This window comes from Lipotes vexillifer, unplaced genomic scaffold (genome assembly GCF_000442215.2).
Source record: "Lipotes vexillifer unplaced genomic scaffold, Lipotes_vexillifer_v1.1 scaffold1674, whole genome shotgun sequence".
Taxonomy (NCBI): Eukaryota; Metazoa; Chordata; class Mammalia; order Artiodactyla; family Lipotidae; genus Lipotes; species Lipotes vexillifer.
The window spans coordinates 255,452-273,455 of NW_006781722.1; the positions used below are offsets into that span (position 1 = coordinate 255,452).

The 18,004-nt window shown below is 36.1% G+C and overlaps 1 protein-coding gene across 1 annotated transcript in view; it reads left to right on the top strand.

Moving 5' to 3' along the window:
• Positions 1–18,004, top strand: part of ZBTB20 (zinc finger and BTB domain containing 20) — a 467,807-nt gene that overhangs the window by 61,192 nt on the left and 388,611 nt on the right. The gene's annotated exons all lie outside the window — the stretch shown is intronic.

The window sequence follows — 18,004 nt, forward strand, 5'->3', positions numbered from 1 at the left end:
TTCTATATACACACACAGAAGCTGCATAAAATGCAAATTCTATTCATATCTGATCTCTTCTGCATTTCTACAGTGACTGTTGCTGTGGCATCTAAGCACTTTAGGTTATTTCCTCTTATTATTATTTACCACCTGATCATTCCAAAGTGCTTTTTACAATCAGAGAATTTCATTAACAACCCATTCCCTTGCTCTTTGGTTTTCTGCACCCTTGCATGTAAAACTATCAAGCATCTTAGTAGCTATATCAGATAAATTACAGTAAGAAGATAGAGTGCTGCTGATAGGAGGATGGGGGAAAAAACATTCCAAAGCATATCCTGAAATCCAGTTTATGTTTTACAGCATCCAAATAATAATATTACAGAAGCGTTGGTATATATATATATATATATATATATATATAATATATATATATATAATATATATATAATATATATATAATATATATTTTATATATTTTATATATAGTATATATAATATATATTATATATATATTATATATATATATATTACAGAGTGAAAACTCAACCACTAGGTACGTACTTTTATTTCTCATGGTTTCCACCATTGCAATAATCAGAAATGTGAGGTGAGCAAGGGGGAGTACTGTCTGCACTTCACACATGGAGAGGTCTTGGGCGTTGCACCTTCTCACTGTAGAAAGCTCGTGATTTCTTATTGCTTCCTGAGCTGCCTTTAGCCCAGAATTATAGAAGTTAATCCATTTTAAAATCCAAAAAGCTACTGTTACATTTTTTTAAGCTGAGAGATAGAGACTTGTTTATAAAAAGGTTCATTGTGATTATAGATGAAAGTGCGTGGTTGGTACCTTAACAGTTTGATTGAATTAAAATCAAGTTCATTCTGGGGTTTCCTTCTCAGCTCTACTCCTTGCTTTCTCTTTGACTCCAAGCTAATTGCATAACCTCTGGTTGACTTGTGCCTCGTCTACACAAAGTGAAATTCAGAAATGAGGTTATTAATCTAACTAATGTAGGCTATAACATTATTTCTCTATTTCTGCTAGAGAATTTGAGATTTCTGACTTAAGCAGGTAGCAATAAAAACCAACAACTTTCTGCACAATTTCCTTTTGTCCTTAGACAACAACCCTATGAAGTAGATACAGCAGAATCACCTGGAAATGATCAGAATCACATGGAGGGCTTGTTAAAAACACAGACTACTAGGTCCCACTCCCAGAGTTTCTGATTCTGAGTCTAGGGTTAGGGACTGATAATTTGCATTTCTAACAAGTTCCCAGGGGATGCTGGTGGGGACCACACTTTTAAAACTCACTGTGCTAAGGGAGATGTAGCTTAAGTACAGAAAAGGAAACCAAAGGTCAACTCATGGCAGTAAAGTGGCAGTGTACAGACAAAAGCCTAGGACTTCTGACTTGAAATCTTACTTTCTTACTACATACATTTTTTTCTCTTCTACTACTTTATTTGGAATGACTTTCGGTTGTCTTGAGATCCTGAGTGAAATAGCATTGTAAAGGAGTGGTAATTGCATCTTTTCCCCTTGGGTCTAGTAGCTACTCTTATTGGATTTGTGAAGGAAAAAGAGGAGGACCTTCCAAATTTTAGTGATTAACTTTGGTATGAAGGGCTTATAAGGCCAGCCTTATACTTCCCCTTTGGGGATGAGAGTGATAAATTTGAGTCTTCTTTGTGTTCAATCATAGCCTGTAGATAGATATTAACAGGCTTCTCTTTGGTTGGACTTGTGAACATATTCTGCTGTGACAATGCTTTGTAAAAATTTCCACATGTATATTACTCCTCCAGATAGTCATGATGAAGGAACGTAGCAAGGAGTACATAGTTGGGCAGGGGAAAAGCCACTGCAAAGAGACTGAGCATAGTGCAGTGGTTTGCAATCCAGGCTGCATGTTACAATCACCCAGGAGAGCTTGGAAATGAACACCCATGTCTGGGTCCCATGTGTAAGAAATTCTGATTAACTGGGGTAGGATCTGAGCAGCAGTAGGTTTTAAAAGCTTCCCAGGTGATTCTAATGTGGAGTCTGGGTTGAGATCTACTGACCTCCTGGTTAAGAACCTGGATTTGGAAATCAGACAGATCTTAGTTCATATATTGGCTCTTCTGTTTAGTTACTGTGAAAGTTATTTAATCTCTGTCAGCTTTAACTATTAATCAAGTTATTTAATCTCTGTCAGCTTTAGTTTTCTCATCGGTAAAATGCAAATAATAATAGTTGCCTTGTCAGCTATTTACGAGAGTTAAATGAGATGATATATTTAAATATTTGACATAGCTCCTGGCTCCTGGTACGGATGTATACGTTAGCTGCTGTTATTATATTATGCTTTGGTTTCCTTATTTGTGAAGTGAGGGGGGCACTTTATGAAATGGAAGACAAATATCTTAGGATTCTCTGTAGATACTTGTCTGTCACCTCATCCACAGTATCCTGCTCAGTTCCATCTTGCCTCTTCCTAAATATACATATTTTGTTAGGTGCTGTCTTTGGCAGACTCAACCTTTATTACTGTATCTTAACAACTATCACTACTCTGTCCTCCTTTTTCCCATCAAGACTGAAAACCTGTAAAATAGAACAAATTTGCTGAAATTCCCATATAGGGTAATGGAGGTATGGTGCATGGTTGACATCTAGGTTTAAAAAACAAATGGCAAAGCTTTGTAAACATACAAAAACTAACATGGCCCTACAGTTGATTGCTATTTTTCTGTCATCGCCTACTCTCAGTCATTGGTAGCTTTCATCGCAGGGGAAGAAGGGTGCCTACATCCCACTTCCTTGAAGATTATGCCATCTTGTTGTCCCTTCATTTTCCCAGATTTCTTCCTGTGACTCTTAAAAATGTCTTAGTACACAGATGAGTAGTAACAATTTCTGAGGGCAGTCATGGTTTTCTAAGCACATTTGCTTATCTCTGCCTATGTTTACTAGGTCGCATTTTATACTACCAATTTTAAAAATTAGAGCCCTTTTGAAAAAACTCCCCTTGTATCTCCCTTAAAGTATACAAATTATGTTTTTGGACAGACAGAGAGGAATTATTTGACTGTCCAATAAAAGTACAGATGGTTCCATTTTCCTTGACTCATCTCACAGCACACATTAGTCAGGTCACATGCCTATTTGGGAATTTTTGTAGCACTAGGTCACTTGCTGAGCTTTGGGGCACATAAAAGACTATTTGCCTGGCTTTTAAGTTTGTGGATCTTACACTGTGCCTGGCATGGAGATAGGAAGGACATTTTTTTTCCATTAAGCTTTTTCACTGTGTTTTGAAAGGAAAAGTTGAAACAGAGTCCCTACTGAGATTTTAACATGTTCCATGGTGGTAACCATAGGCAATAGGGAAACAGAAAATTTTGGGACAGAAGGAAGCCAAGGAGTCCATCTCAGCCTGTCCTCACAGATACCAGTTGGACTCTACAATATTATTTTTATCTAGGTGTACATCTATTGCTTTGTGTTTCTACAGATTGCTCTCTGATAGAAGGGAAACATTGCTACCCATCATCATTAAAAAGGTTGTTCTCTAAACTGTACTCAGACCCCTTTTCTGGACAAGTCAATGGAAATATTCATTTAGATTTTAATAAAGCTAAATCATGGAAGTTTTTATTTGGAAAAATACATTTTGATGTTTAAAAAGATTCTCAAAGGGTGTTACAATAGGTAAACTCCAGTTATAGAGAACAGTACATGTTTCACACAACGCTACAAAAACACAGAATAATGACATTTTTCTTCATTAAATTCAGGGTGCTTAAATTCACGTGAGTGGGCACCTCCCTCCACCTCTACACCCCCACCCATACCCTTCACCTGCCCTCCTCCTCCTCTGGCCATCCCCCTGCCCTAACCTCTGGGGATCAAAACTCCTGAAATCTAAATCAACTCCCATTTCTGAAAGACTCTATCATGCCATTTAAGTGAAGTGTTTAACAAACAGGTCTATTGGCATTCTTCTCTAAAAACTTAAAAATGTAGATTTTGATATATGCTTGGGGGAGGCACATTTTTTCAAATAATCTAGTCTGATAGAGCTCTCTTGAAAATTCACCAGTTTGTTAATGTTACACCTATACTAATAGCTTCTAGTTCCTTTCATTATATGCAGTTATTATTAATGAGATTCTAGAACATCACTTCCCATGGTTACATTCAAATGGTGAGATACAGCTAACCAAGTAGTAGTCATGGCTATTAGTGATTTTTTTTGGATACAAAAATAACATGACAGCAGTTATTTTTTCTTTCTCATATCTACAGTAGCACCAAACCTTAAAATGAATTATGAAAATTCAAAATGATAAGTTTTTTAAAATGTAGTGATTACGAGGTCAGAAATAGTACCTCACAAGACTGGCATTAGCATCATTATTATTGCCATTTTAAACTGGACCGCCCCAGATTGCATAATTCTATACTAACACAGTAAAATTAGGTTTCCCATAGTCCATTTTTGAAAGATAAATACCATGTACACATAAGTACAGATGAAAATATCTCAAAGATACAGAGCCCATGAAATGGCATATTCCTTAAAGGCAGGGAAAGGTTTGCTCAGGAAGAAGGTTGAAAAGCAGTGTGGTATAATGTTAGAATACCTATGCTCTAGTTCATACTTTACCACTTAATGGGTCAACCTTAGTTAAAGGATTTAACCTCCCTGTGCATCAGTTCCCTCATCTGGCTCAGCATCAACCCTCCACAACGTCCTACATTTGAAAAATAGTCAAAACAATGTGGCATAAAATTATTTTGAAGTATTCAATGTTATACACAAATATAGTCTGTTAATCGTCAAGTTTTAAATGGGAATTGGGACCAAATTTTTGGGAAAAGATCCCCTGATCCTATGTTGTCATATGAGATACTGGTGCCATCAGATCTAACCTCTCCAAAACCCTTGAGTCCATTCGGGTAAGCAAGAAACATCCCCATTACTAAGAAATTTTTGTTGCATGAAAGAAAATCTCTCTATCTTATTTCACATATTCAATTCCCTTGTCACTTTACGTTACAAATAAATAAGAAACCAACTTTGCACAGGCCCACCGATTAAAAATAAAAGTTGTCAGAGTGAGAGGGTAAAGACAAAAATATGAATTATTAATTATAATATTAAGCAGCACAAAAAAGCCTAATGTGAAATGATATCACCTAAAAAGAGATTTTATCAAAATAACAATGGGACAGTTATGTAGTCTTTATCATATAATTTGTATTGTTGTCATTTTAAGCCAGAAATATGTTTACCATATCTAATGCATTTATATCAAATTTGATGAAAAGATATTTTAATCATGGAAAAATAAAGAAGTTAATTATAGAACAGTAGCATGAAAGCTTGATTTTAAAGTTATACATTAAATTATCATATTGACCTGGTGACTATATTCGCTATGACATTGTCCTCCTGCATGTCGTTATTTTCCAAACGTCGACTATTGGAAAATGCAAAAACACTAAATTAGAAGAAAGAGTGATGTTTTTCTTTTTAAGATGATTTTAAAGGTTCACATAGTTCGTGTTGGAATGAGAATGAATGTGGGGTTTTTTTTTTTTCCTAAATGGAGATTTCAAATGATTATTCCTTGAATACTGGTTTAGGTTTTCAGCAGAGTGGAGCAATTTCTTCTCAAGAAGGGAAGATCTCAGGCTTTAATGAAAATATTTCCTACTATGTCTCCCTAAATCACAGTTACCTCAACATTTGTGCCTGACTTGAGTTTTCTTTTCCTAAGTAGGCTAGCCTTTTATTTTTAGTCATTTAAAGGGTTATTTCTGATAAAGGCTCATTTGTTTCATGAAATGTCTTAAAATTTCATTTGGAAACAAAGGCAATTCTGAAAAAATTCCCCATGTTTGGAATAATCTCACAGGAGTCATCTACATAGATTCTGAGAAAAATTCTTCACTTGCTATTCCCATGAATAACTGTGAATAGCAAGTTTGGTTCTGTTTAGTAGTATTTTTATTTTAACACTACACACAGCTTCTTTGACTTGTGTTAAGTTTGCTTGTCCCATTTCAGCTGGTTTTGTTCATCTTGTCTCAATGGTTTATTCTCTCTGGCATGATGTTATATTACCATCTCAATTTCCCTGGCAGTATCTTTGTTTTTAGCTTTTAACTTTATTTCGTGCTCATGGAAGTTGAGAGGCAGGTCCATATCCAGGTACAAGGCAAAAAGCCATACATCTGCAGGCATCTTTGCAGTAAACCAACTATTTGTTTTTGTGTTGCCTACATGAAATATTTTTCAAACAACAAAATCCTTAGAGTCCTATTTAAGAAAAGCTTTTGTGGGCTTCCCTGGTGGCGCAGTGGTTGAGAATCTGCCTGCTGATGCAGGGGACATGGGTTCGAGCCCTGGTCTGGGAAGATCCCACATGCCACGGAGCAACTAGGCACGTGTGCCACAACTACTGAGCCTGTGCTTCTGGAGCCTGTGCTCCGCAACAAGAGAGGCTGCAACAATGAGAGGCCCACGCACCGCGATGAGGGGCCCCCGCTTGCCACAACTAGAGAAAGCCCTTGCACAGAAATGAAGAACCAACACAGACAAAAAATAAATAAATTAATTAAAAAAAAAAAAAAAAGCTTTTGTGTCACAGAATACCCTGCCCCAATGCCTGCCAACCTGGGTTCTAATTTTAATTTATCTTGTCCATGAAATCTAACTTTGGCTCTTAAAAATATATCATCCTTATTGCTATTGCCATCATTACCAAGCATTTTTTAAGCATCCCATCTATATTGGTATACACAAGGATATTGTGCCCTCATTGCAGGTTATGCAGTAAAGAAATCAAACACAGTAAAAAATTCCATTTGTCTTATTTCTCATTCTATTCTTATTAGTAATTCCCATTTGATCAGAGAACATCAGTCCTTTCCATGTTACTGTCTTGTCCAAATATTCATCCAGAAGTGACTTTCCTGGCTCCTCTAGTCTTCAGAGGCTGTTCATTAAGTTTATACTTCCCTTGTAAATCATGTAAGTTTCATGGCCATCCATTATTTGTTCTTTTGTTTCCTTGGGGTTCACTGATTCCCACTATGTACAGCCATCTCACACCTGCTGTCATCAGCTGCTCTCCCTTGGTGTGATTTATTTTTAATAATACCCTTTTTTTGCCCAATTTTGATAACCATTCATCTCAATATATTCCTCATAATGTTTATCTCTTCCTTGGGTTTTATTTTTTAAACCACTGAGTAGGAACGAGAAAATAACACAAGCAGTGACAGAAAAGCAAGTACAGAGCTACCAAAATGAAGCCCTGCAATCCTATCTGATGATTGGGGTGGAGCTGAAGAGATGTTAGAGAATATTCTAGAAACAAAGAAAAAGAAATTAAATAAAACATCATTCCAGAAAGGAAGAAGTCAATAAATTATGAGTAAATCAGGTCATAGAAAAAATTAATCAGAAGAAAACAACTGGCTTTTAGGTGTTTAGCAATTTTAATTATTACCATTAATAATATTTATTAAGAGCTTTTTATGTGCTAGACAATGTGCTAAGTAACTTTCATTCATTATTTCACTTATTCATTTATTTCTTACTGCAAATCTATGAGGAGAGTTATTCTTATTACTGATATTTCCTCCATTTAACAAAAATAAAAACTGAGGCTTAGATAGTTAAAGTAGTTTTCTCAAGGTCTCATAGCTGGAAATGTGGAGCCAGAATAGAAACGCAGGTGCATTTTTGACCTTTATACTGTAGTACCGTTCAAGTCACAGCCTTTAAAAAAAAAACAAATATGTACATAATTATGGTTTAACTATTCTATATAGAGACCATGAAAGGCCTCAAGTCAGTTTATTCTTTACTTACACTTAAGTGTCATAGAAGTTTGAAACATTTCCATAGTAGAGCATAGTTCAGGTTTTAGAAAATGGATCTTTCCTCAGATTTGCTAGTTTCATTCTCTGTAGTGGTAGAAAGTCACTTTTGGCTCACTCTCTTCCTAGCTATAGATAATGGCCGATTAATGTTAGGAAAAAATATTCTGGAGTCTTTTGGTATATTTTGAGAAAATGTAAAATAAATGAATAAATGTCCACATATTACATAATGAATTTAAACAGTGGTTCTTAGATTAATAAAGAGGTTTCCATTAACTTAGTTTTTGCTACTACTGTTTAAATTTTAAACTAATATATTAAATTCCGATAACCGGCATTCTAAGAGTATCTGATAAATTTCATGTATTGGGTAAATTTAAGATAAGGTGACCTCTTTTGACATGTGATGGTTTCATGATATATAATCTATTCCTCAGTGTAAAACTATCATCATCTTAAGGCTGAAGGAATAGTAGCCAGTATGAAATCTCATTTGGGCCTAGTGTATCTGCTGTATACAGTGGTCTGAGCCAGCAAGTCAATAAATTCAGAAACTGAGCAGCCTGGAGCCAGAAGCATGAGAATCATACTGTCTTGAGTTGGAGAGTTCATACAAATTATTTGATGTAGAGATTTTTCATATTTCTTTAAACAACAGAACGCTCTTTTCAAACTAAATCTCATTAGAATATTTACATATGAAATAATGAGTAGCATTTTATTAAAATAAACTCATTTTATAAATCCAAATGATTATGTTAAATATTATAAAGTCAATCAATAAGAATATAATGGCAAATATACAAAGAAATGGAAACTCGGGATCATATTATTATGTTGGCTTTAAGAATTCAGTGTCTTTTTGTATGAGGAATGCACTACTCTATGGTGTCAAGAAAATCATTGTATACAGTTAAGTAGCTGCACATAGTTATAGGGCTTTTTGTTTGTTTGTTTTCTGCTTTTTTTTTTTTTAAGCAACTTGCCTTCCAACTTCAGGGTCTTAATTTGAGGTCTGCATGAAAACTAGTAAACCTTATTGTACATATTTAACTTGTAACAACGCATTGATCTTTTAAAAATTTATATAATACATTTAAATTTGCATGTCATTTTTATCACAATTGTAAATTGATACAAATATGTAATGTTTTAAATTTACATTTTAATTACATATTTAACTGCTCAATCAATCTCTTTGCAATCATCTCTTCTTAAGCTTGAGGACCATGAAGCATAGTTTGAAAACCACTAATTTGGTTCAAATTTCTAAGAAGTAACCTTATTCTCTCTCTCTCTGTTCCTCTATTATTTAAGGACAATTTGATCATTTGGGGATGCTTTATTTCAGGGGTTTTGGTTTATTTAACATATTTCTTCAACTGGAGGTTAAACTGAAGAGCAAGAATTTTGTTTTTGTCTTTTTGCTGTGTTCTCACCACCAGCCTAACATTTACACACTGTACATAGACATAGGGTTTGTCCAAAGTCATTTAGTTACCATCTGTGTACACTAGAGAATTTGGAAAAGGGACCCAAATCTGTCTCAGTCCTCCTCCCATCTACTACTCTGTGCTTCTACTTCTGCTTCTTCATGATGTGTTGATAGCAAAAGCAATCCAGTGAATTCTCTTGGCTTCCAGTTTTCAAAGTTCCCAAGATAGGGCTGTGAATTGATAAACTGTAGCTTTCAGAGGGTGGAGCTTTGAAAGAATAAGATTGGAGAGTAGTAATACAAGGTTTGATGCGTAACCTTGCGATGAACTAGAGCAAAAGGACAGAGAAAGACAGGGCTTAGAGGTAGAGAAGGACTGGAAAAGGGTAGGCAAGTGCTAGAGTAGAAGAAAGAACCGTTTACCTGGCAGAAGCAAGGTAATGCTGGTACCATTAGTGCCTGCTCTCGAAAGCTTTGAAGTGTACAAAAGAGTGACCACAAATCAGAATTGACTTTCTGGGCCACGAATGAAAAATCAAGTTCAACGAGAGAATGTGGTATAAGCTGTGATACCAACCAAATGACATCAGAGCCAGAACTAAAAGGCTGGTGTAGAACCCAGAATACTCTGCTGCTTTCCGACCTTCTGTCAGGTTTTGGGTTTCCAGCTAGGCTAAACCATCAGGGAACTACCTATTATGAAAGTCAAGCCTTATTGAGACTACTACTTGATCAGCCAGTGCAGAAACAAGAGCGGATATAGTATGCTGTGAATCCACAGATCCCAAACTAAGTGTTTTTATAAATGGGTAACATTTCCTACTAACTTATTTGAAAAAATCATTTTTATAAGACACGTGTTTGGGCTTCCCTGGTGGCGCGGTGGTTGAGAGTCCGCCTGCCGATGCAGGGGACACGGGTTCGTGCCCCGGTCCGGGAAGATCCCACATGCCGCGGAGCGGTTGGCCCCGTGAGCCATGGCCACTGAGCCTGCGTGTCCGGAGCCTGTGCTCCGCAATGGGAGAGACCACAACAGTGAGAGGCCCGCGTACTGGGAAAAAAAAACCTGGTCTGGGAGGATACCACATGCCGCGAGGCAACGGGGCCCGTGAGCCATGGCCGCTGAGCCTGCACATCCGGAGCCTGTGCTCCGCAACGGGAGAGGCCACGACAGTGAGAGGCCCGCGTAGGGCAAAAAAAAAAAAAAAAAAAATATATATGTATATATATATATATATATGACATGTGTTTAAAACCAATAAAAAGTGTTGTGTGTGTTAGAACATTTTGCTTTTATATCTGGTAGACCATTTACCTCCTCTTCATTGTCATTTGGAACATTTATTTTATATTCTCTTTTTCATTCCTGTTGGAGTGTTTATGTATGATATGTTTGTTACTTTTATCAGTTGATCTTGCCCTCCTCATATGCTCATGTCTGACTGGCCTAGTTTTCCACATTCAGCATGTGATCTCTAGCCCTTCTTAAATATTAATTAGTGTAATTGAATTCCCTCTAGTATTTCTTACCTCAGGCACCTGAATCTCAGTGTTTTTATTAGAACTGATTTGTGCATTTAAAATCCAACCTGCCTCCCTATCTCCCATCCCCCAAACAACTTTTCTTGATTAGGTAAAGGTCAGGTTACATGCCTGCCTCAGAGAAAGTCTTCATGGGAAAATAAAAGCATCATATGTTACAACCTTTCTCAGTTAAAGACTGAAAAATACAAAGCTGACTTGAATCTCTGGCAAAGAAAATCATCCAGAGTGAATAGGAAAAGGATGTAACCCTGTCCAGGTGCACAGCCAGAAGTGAAAAACGGAAGTTCGGCAGGGCCATACACAGAGATGAGCACAAAGCCTCACTTAATCACAGCTCCTTTTCCGCTGCCAGCACAGCCAGGCCCAAGTCAGTACCCTAAGTCCTCTCTACTCTTCTGGTTTGCAGATACATCTCTGACCAGCATACCAACTCTGGAGATGGTCCATGATTACACATAGAGACTCTATTCCTTGGAAGGACACAGAAAAAAGGAAAAAGAGAGGAGCCTAGAAATAGGGGTAGAGAACCATAGGCTAATGAGAGGATTTATTAATAAGATCAGTTACTGCCATTCATGTCTGAAGAGAAGAGAAAAAATATTAGGCAACTAGAGATATTAAAAATGTTCTAATTTTTAGAAAGTATAAGAAGGCAGTTTATAAGTACAAACAGCTTGATGTCAGTCCTGAGCAAGAGCCTACAATCGATTATTAAAACAGTAAAGCAGGGCTTTCCTGGTGGCGCAGTTGTTGAGAGTCTGCCTGCTGATGCAGGGGACATGGGTTCATGCCCCAGTCTGGGAAGATCCCACATGCCGCGGAACTACTGGACCCATGAGCCATGGCCGCTGAGCCTGCGCGTCCGGAGCCTGTGCTCCACAACAAGAGAGGCCACAATAGTGAGAGGCCCGCGTACCACAAAAAAAAAAAAAAAAGAAAAAAAGAAAAACAGTAAAGCATAAAGCAATGGTTTATGATCCCCAGAAAGAAATGCTGCTTGCTAGAAACCAGAATGGCTTCAGTGAAAGCATGTCTATAATATATGACCTGATCTCACCTGGGTTAGATGTACAGATATATTAGTAACTAATCTAAGTACAGATAGATTAGTAACTGGTTGAGTGACCACACTATTAGGTATGAACAAATGGCTCAGTGTTAAAGTGGAAGGAATTCTTATGGCATATTGCAGGAATATCCTAAGCCTCGACCGCCATTTTTTTCAATAACTGTTGAAAGCATGTTCATCAGAGTTGCAGATGACATGAATCCAAATACATAGAAAAGTTGTTGAATGATGTAATCAAGTTCCAAAGACATCTTGAAAGACTGGAATGATGTGCTACATCTAACCAGATGAAGTTTTTTAAATGGGTAGATACAAGATTTTGTCTTTATATTTTTAAAAGACTGCTCATGAATGATATAGGGGAGATATAGCTTAACAATACAGTACAAGAAATCTGAATAAATAGCAACATCTTCAAGAGTAAGTGACCAGGATGGTAGGGAAATGAAACAAATGATATGAGGAATGGTTAAGGGAACTGGAATTGTTTGGAAATTCACAGAGTAAGAATATGATAACTATGCTCTAGTAAATTAAGTACTGTCACAAAGAAGATAAATTATATTTTCTGTGACTTCAGGTAGAACACAAGCCAGTGATGAAACATACAAGAACAAAATATTCAGGTCAATATAAAAACTAACTTTGTAACATTCTTATGTGCTCAAAAGTAGAAAACAGACAAGGAGGAAAAAGAATATTGGTCTGGAGGACAGACCTACCTACCTTTAATCTTGGTTATTCCACTTACGGATTCTGTGTCTCTTGGGGTATTTCTCAAAACTCCCATAATCTGTTTCTGTGCCAGTAAAGTAGATTTAATCAATTCCTAACTTGCAGGTTGTTGTGAAAACCTTAGTGCCTGTATTAGTTTTCTAGAACTGCCATAACAAAATATCACAGACTGGGCGGCTTAAAGAACAGAAAGTTTTTTCTCAGTTTTGGAGGCTGGAAATCCAGCATCAACGTGTTGGCAGGGTTGGTTTCTCATGAGGCCTTTCTCCTTGGCCTGCAGATGACTTTCTTCTTACTGGGTCTCCTCATATGGCCTTTTCTCTATGTACACTCATCTGTTGAGTCTCTTCCTCTTTTTCTAAGGACAACAGTCCTATTGGGTTAGAACTACACCTTATTTAACCTTAAATACTCCTTTAAAAGACCTATCTCCAAATACAGTCACATTGTGGGGTTAGGGCTTCAACATATGAAAGGGGGAGGAAGGAAACATTCAGTTTCTAACAGTCCCTAATATCAACAAATATTAATTCCCTAAGATAAGGTGTTTAAGCATAGACAACTGCTTTACATGGATGTTTACAGGATATTCAAGCCTTAGACAGATGATTGTAATATATAATTTTAATGAAGTCCAAAACAAATATTCTGTCATTATAAAAATGAAATCCCCAGTACAGCATCAACTCTGAAATTCTGCAATTCTCTGAAAATGCTCAATAACAAGGTAATTGCTCAGTACATAGAGCAATCTTCTTTCAATAAATGCCTTCATTTAATATTCAAAAATTCAATCTAATTTCACAAATATTTACTTATATCCTAGACCTCCCTTAACCTCTGCAGCCCAAATTCCCAAGATACCTTCTAGGTGAAACCTCTGTCTCTTCTGTGGGAGGATATTGCTTTGTCAAACCTTTAAATACTCTTAAGTCAGAAGATGTGCCTACATAAGTAGAGGGAGACTATAACTCATATCTTAAAACAAAAAACAAAACAGACAAATTGTACAAATAAATGCACATAAAAAATAAAAATAAAATGTGGTATTGTCAAGAGGTTTCCAAATCTGAATCTATAGCTTTGAGACAGAACAAGGAATGGATGATTTATTTTGTTCATACACACTCTGCTGTTTTTCCTCATTTTAGCATGAATGTGTTTTGGCCACTTATTTAGATAATAATAGTTTAAAGTTGAGCTTATGCCAGAATCTAGCCTTTGAGATTGGTTAATCTTTCTGTTTCTCTTTCTTGTAATGAGTATTTTGTTGGAAATGGGACTATGTTGTCTCTTGTGTCTGTGGGTAGTTGGACTGACTTTTAAAAGTCAGTATTCTAAGCCAATGAAATAATGCATTCTCTTTTTTTTCTCTTGATATACTAGATATTATAAAGATGCACATTTTCTCAAGGAATGTATACCTTTTTCATCAGACTAACTAAAAATAAACAAAAACCCTGAAACTAGTAGTGGTTATGGTATTTGGCAATTGAACAAGCTTCCTCTCAAGAGGGCCAGTTACTGTAACTAGACATTTACAACTGAGAGTCAAGGCTAGGGTTTGGTGGAAGAGCAGGGCATCTTGAACTGGATTATCTACATTCAAGTCCTAGCTCTGCCATTTGTAATCTTGGGCAGGTATCAGATTCTCTGAGCCTATTTCATGTTATGTAAAACTCTATATGTAGGCTTCTTTTCAAGTCTGAATAGAGTTTGACCCAATGTAGATATTTAGTAGATTAATTTATTAATTTATTTCTCTGATCTTTAATTCTCTCATCTTCTGATGGGTATAATATTAATACTCTCCCTACTTACATATCCCACAGGGTTGTTGAGACAATCAAATGATATGATGTTTGTGAAAGTGCTTTACACACTGTAAAACACTATACAAATGCTGTTTCTTTCTTCTTATGAGTGGATAGGGATGCTTAACTAGAAATGGAATTGGGACCAGACAGGAATTAATGTTGATACTGTTTCCTAAGAGACATTAGAGGCCTCATGTTGATGTCTATTTAAATTGCCTGAACTTATCTGTAAAATGAAGATCCTTAACAACAGGTATTAAAGTTTATTGTCTATTTTTTTGTACTATTTTCCAGGGAGCATAGGAAAGATTTTTTCCTTTCATATTTTTTCCCCTGTATTATTAGGCTGCTGTCTGTTCTTGAAAATACTGAGACAAATTCCTATCTTTTATAACTATAAGAATCTGGGCCCATGGTGCTTACTACCACTATTTCTGTTGTACTTGTGGTAATTGTTGTTATTATTATTAATTATACTTTGTAATTATATAGCTTCTTATTTTAAGAAAAGATAAATGGCTAGGAAATAAACAAGCTGCTCTAATTGAGAGATTTTTGGAGTTTCAAACATTTTAGATCCACTTTTAACTTTTTTTTTACAAAGACTTCTACATGAATCTTAAAACACATTTTTTGGTCTGCCATTGAAAATAAAGTACTAACTTGTGAGATAGTGCCCTCAGAGTAATGTATAGAAAATAAAGTCTCTCAGAGCATTCCATTTACTCTTTCTGCCTTTTAAAATATTTCTTAAAGTATAGTCACTACATAGTAGAAGTATGTTTTGGAGAAAGATTTTGAAGCAGAGATGGAGATGCTTAAACAGTGACCCAGGCCTAAGTTGAGAGGTCTTGTTCCCCTTGCTCATTCCTGAGTGCCTGTTGAAGAAAAGAAAAAGGTAAATGAAGGGAAGTTGAAAATAGTTTGTGGATTATGAGGCAGGCAGTTAAGTGTAACCCAGGTACAAAATGTCTAGCACAGATTGATAGAGGCTCTTTGTAATAAAAAGTCCACCCACCTTCTCAAATCTCTTGGCTTTATTATTTTCAATTCTTGAACATCCTTAATGCTGATTAAGTCTTCTTTAAGTTTCCAGGCTGTTTGGACTGGGGTCCTTTGGATCAGGGGCCCCTCATTCCCACAGTTAAGGACCTGGACTTGATAGATTAGAAAGTCAAAGTAAGCATTTTTTTTTCAGTAAGTAACCTCCATGTAGGTTTTTCTATGACTTGGCATGAAAGTGAGGATGAAATTTTATAGGAAATAAAGAAGGCTATTCAGTTATTGAATTATTTCTTATTTTAAGGAAAAACCTTCTCCATCCATCTCTGTCTTATCATCTTCTAAAGCCATGGTTCACAGTGACCAGCAGCATTAACATCACCAGGAATACATTATAACACAGACTCTTGGGCCTCACCCTGACCTATCGAATCTGAAACCTTGAAGTGGAGTACAGCAGCTTGTGTTTGAACAAGCCCTCCAGGTGATTATGGTGCATATTAAAATTTGAGAACCATTGTTCTAAAGAGATATTGAATTACACTGGGAAAATAGTTGAGCAATTAAAAATTCTACGAAAAAGCCAAAAGTCACTTTTGGAATTCAGAACCTTCTATTGTTTTAACCCAAATTATCTCTCACACTTTTACCCTAAACTATTTAACAGTCCCTAAACACTTTTTACCTCTGACCTGCAGCTCATATCAAGACCCACCCCCCCGCCCAGCCTAAAATGGCCTTTTACCCTCTGTCTAGCCAAATCTCATTCATTCTGAAATATCCAACTCAAATACCGTTCCTTGCAAAAACCTTACCGGTCATGATGACAATCTCTTAATTTGGGGTTTCTATAGTTCTCAATGTCTGTACCATTCATTTAAGTCTTACCTGTGACAGATCTCATCTAAGAAATCGTCAACTGTTACGATAAATAACAGCTTACATTTAATCAGTACCCACTATGGTCACCTCAACCCTCTCAAAGAAATACTGTGCCTGAGTTTCTGAGACCTTAGGTAACTTACCCCAGGTCACACATTATGTATTAAAAAGACTTACACTTGACCACTAGGCTATATTGTCCTGTAATGTTGATAAACTTTTCTCCTACTGGCATCTTTTTTCTCCCTATAACTATATGCTCAGTTGCAATTAGAGGCCATAATTTTCTTATTGTCTTATACAGTAACTTTTAGAATATACAGAATTAATGCCTATCTGCTGGTATATTATATTACAAACTAAACCTAGTTCTGGCATTTGTCTCACTGTATTTCCTTAGGAAAATCTTAGAAGTGAAAATGTTTAAAGTTTCCCCTTAGATCCAGAACAGTCTCCAATAATAGGTTGGCATTTTAGCAGACTAATTTATCAATTGCATTTAAAGTATTCAACTTACAATTGTGCACTGATTTTCATCATTAGTTTTAATTAAGGCATTTCAAAAATACTTTATTCTATAAAGCATTTAAAGAAGGAAATAGCTACTTTTGTTTATTTAGAGAATTTACCAATTTTCAGAAAATTACTTTATTATTTTATAAAAGGAAAAGGATGACTTGATAATGAATCTGACCCATGACTATATACTTACATGTACCTAGTGGTGATGAAAAAATTGAAGATAATATTAGTGGCTAAATGATAATTATTCCGGAAGTATATTTAATTAAAGAAAAAATAGACTTCTTACTCAGAGCATAATCATACTCTATGAGCATGTTACATCTGTGCATAACTTAAATTCATCTAACTGAATTCTGACCTAAGGAACAGAAAGCATTGTCTCTTCCAAGTCAGGCCACACTGTGGTTTTTTGGGGGATAAATGTTTGATTAATTTCTCTTCCTTTATAGCTGTTTTATCCACTTGAGGATCCTTGACCCTGAGTCAGAATCACCTGGATGGTTGCTAAAATGCATATTCCTGGATTTCATCCCTAAATACTGTATCAGAATCTTTGGGATTGGAGTCCAGCAATTTACAGTTTTAACAATCACTTTTGTGCATAAGGTGATGCTTATGCACAAAAAAATTTGAATACCCTTCTTATTCAGAGTCATTCTTTTTTTCCCCGGTGGATCAAATCTTCCAGAAAACTGATCTGTGAATCTCAAAACTGACAGTTTTTAGGCACAGAGGCTCAGTGCCAACCTTTAGTAAACATTGCATTTGCTTTCAACAGATATTTAGTTCTGATACTTTTGTTTGCCAGGCACTGTTATCTAAATTAATCAGTGTAAAACCCAAATAGCTCTGTGAGATAAGATTCTTAGCCCCATTTTAGAGATGTGATAATTGAGGCTTAGAGAAGTAAATACCTTTCTGAAGGCCAACCAACTGATAATTGGATTCAGTTTGACTCCAGAATGTGTGTTCTTAAACTCTAAAACAAGGCTGAGTCAGAATTTGAAATCAGAGCTTTTCAATCTTGCCTTTTTCTAAGAAGACAGCTGAATAGTAAAAGTATTAAAGTAGATAACAGCTAATTCCAAGTTAGTGTCCAAACTCTGAGATTTTATGAGGTTA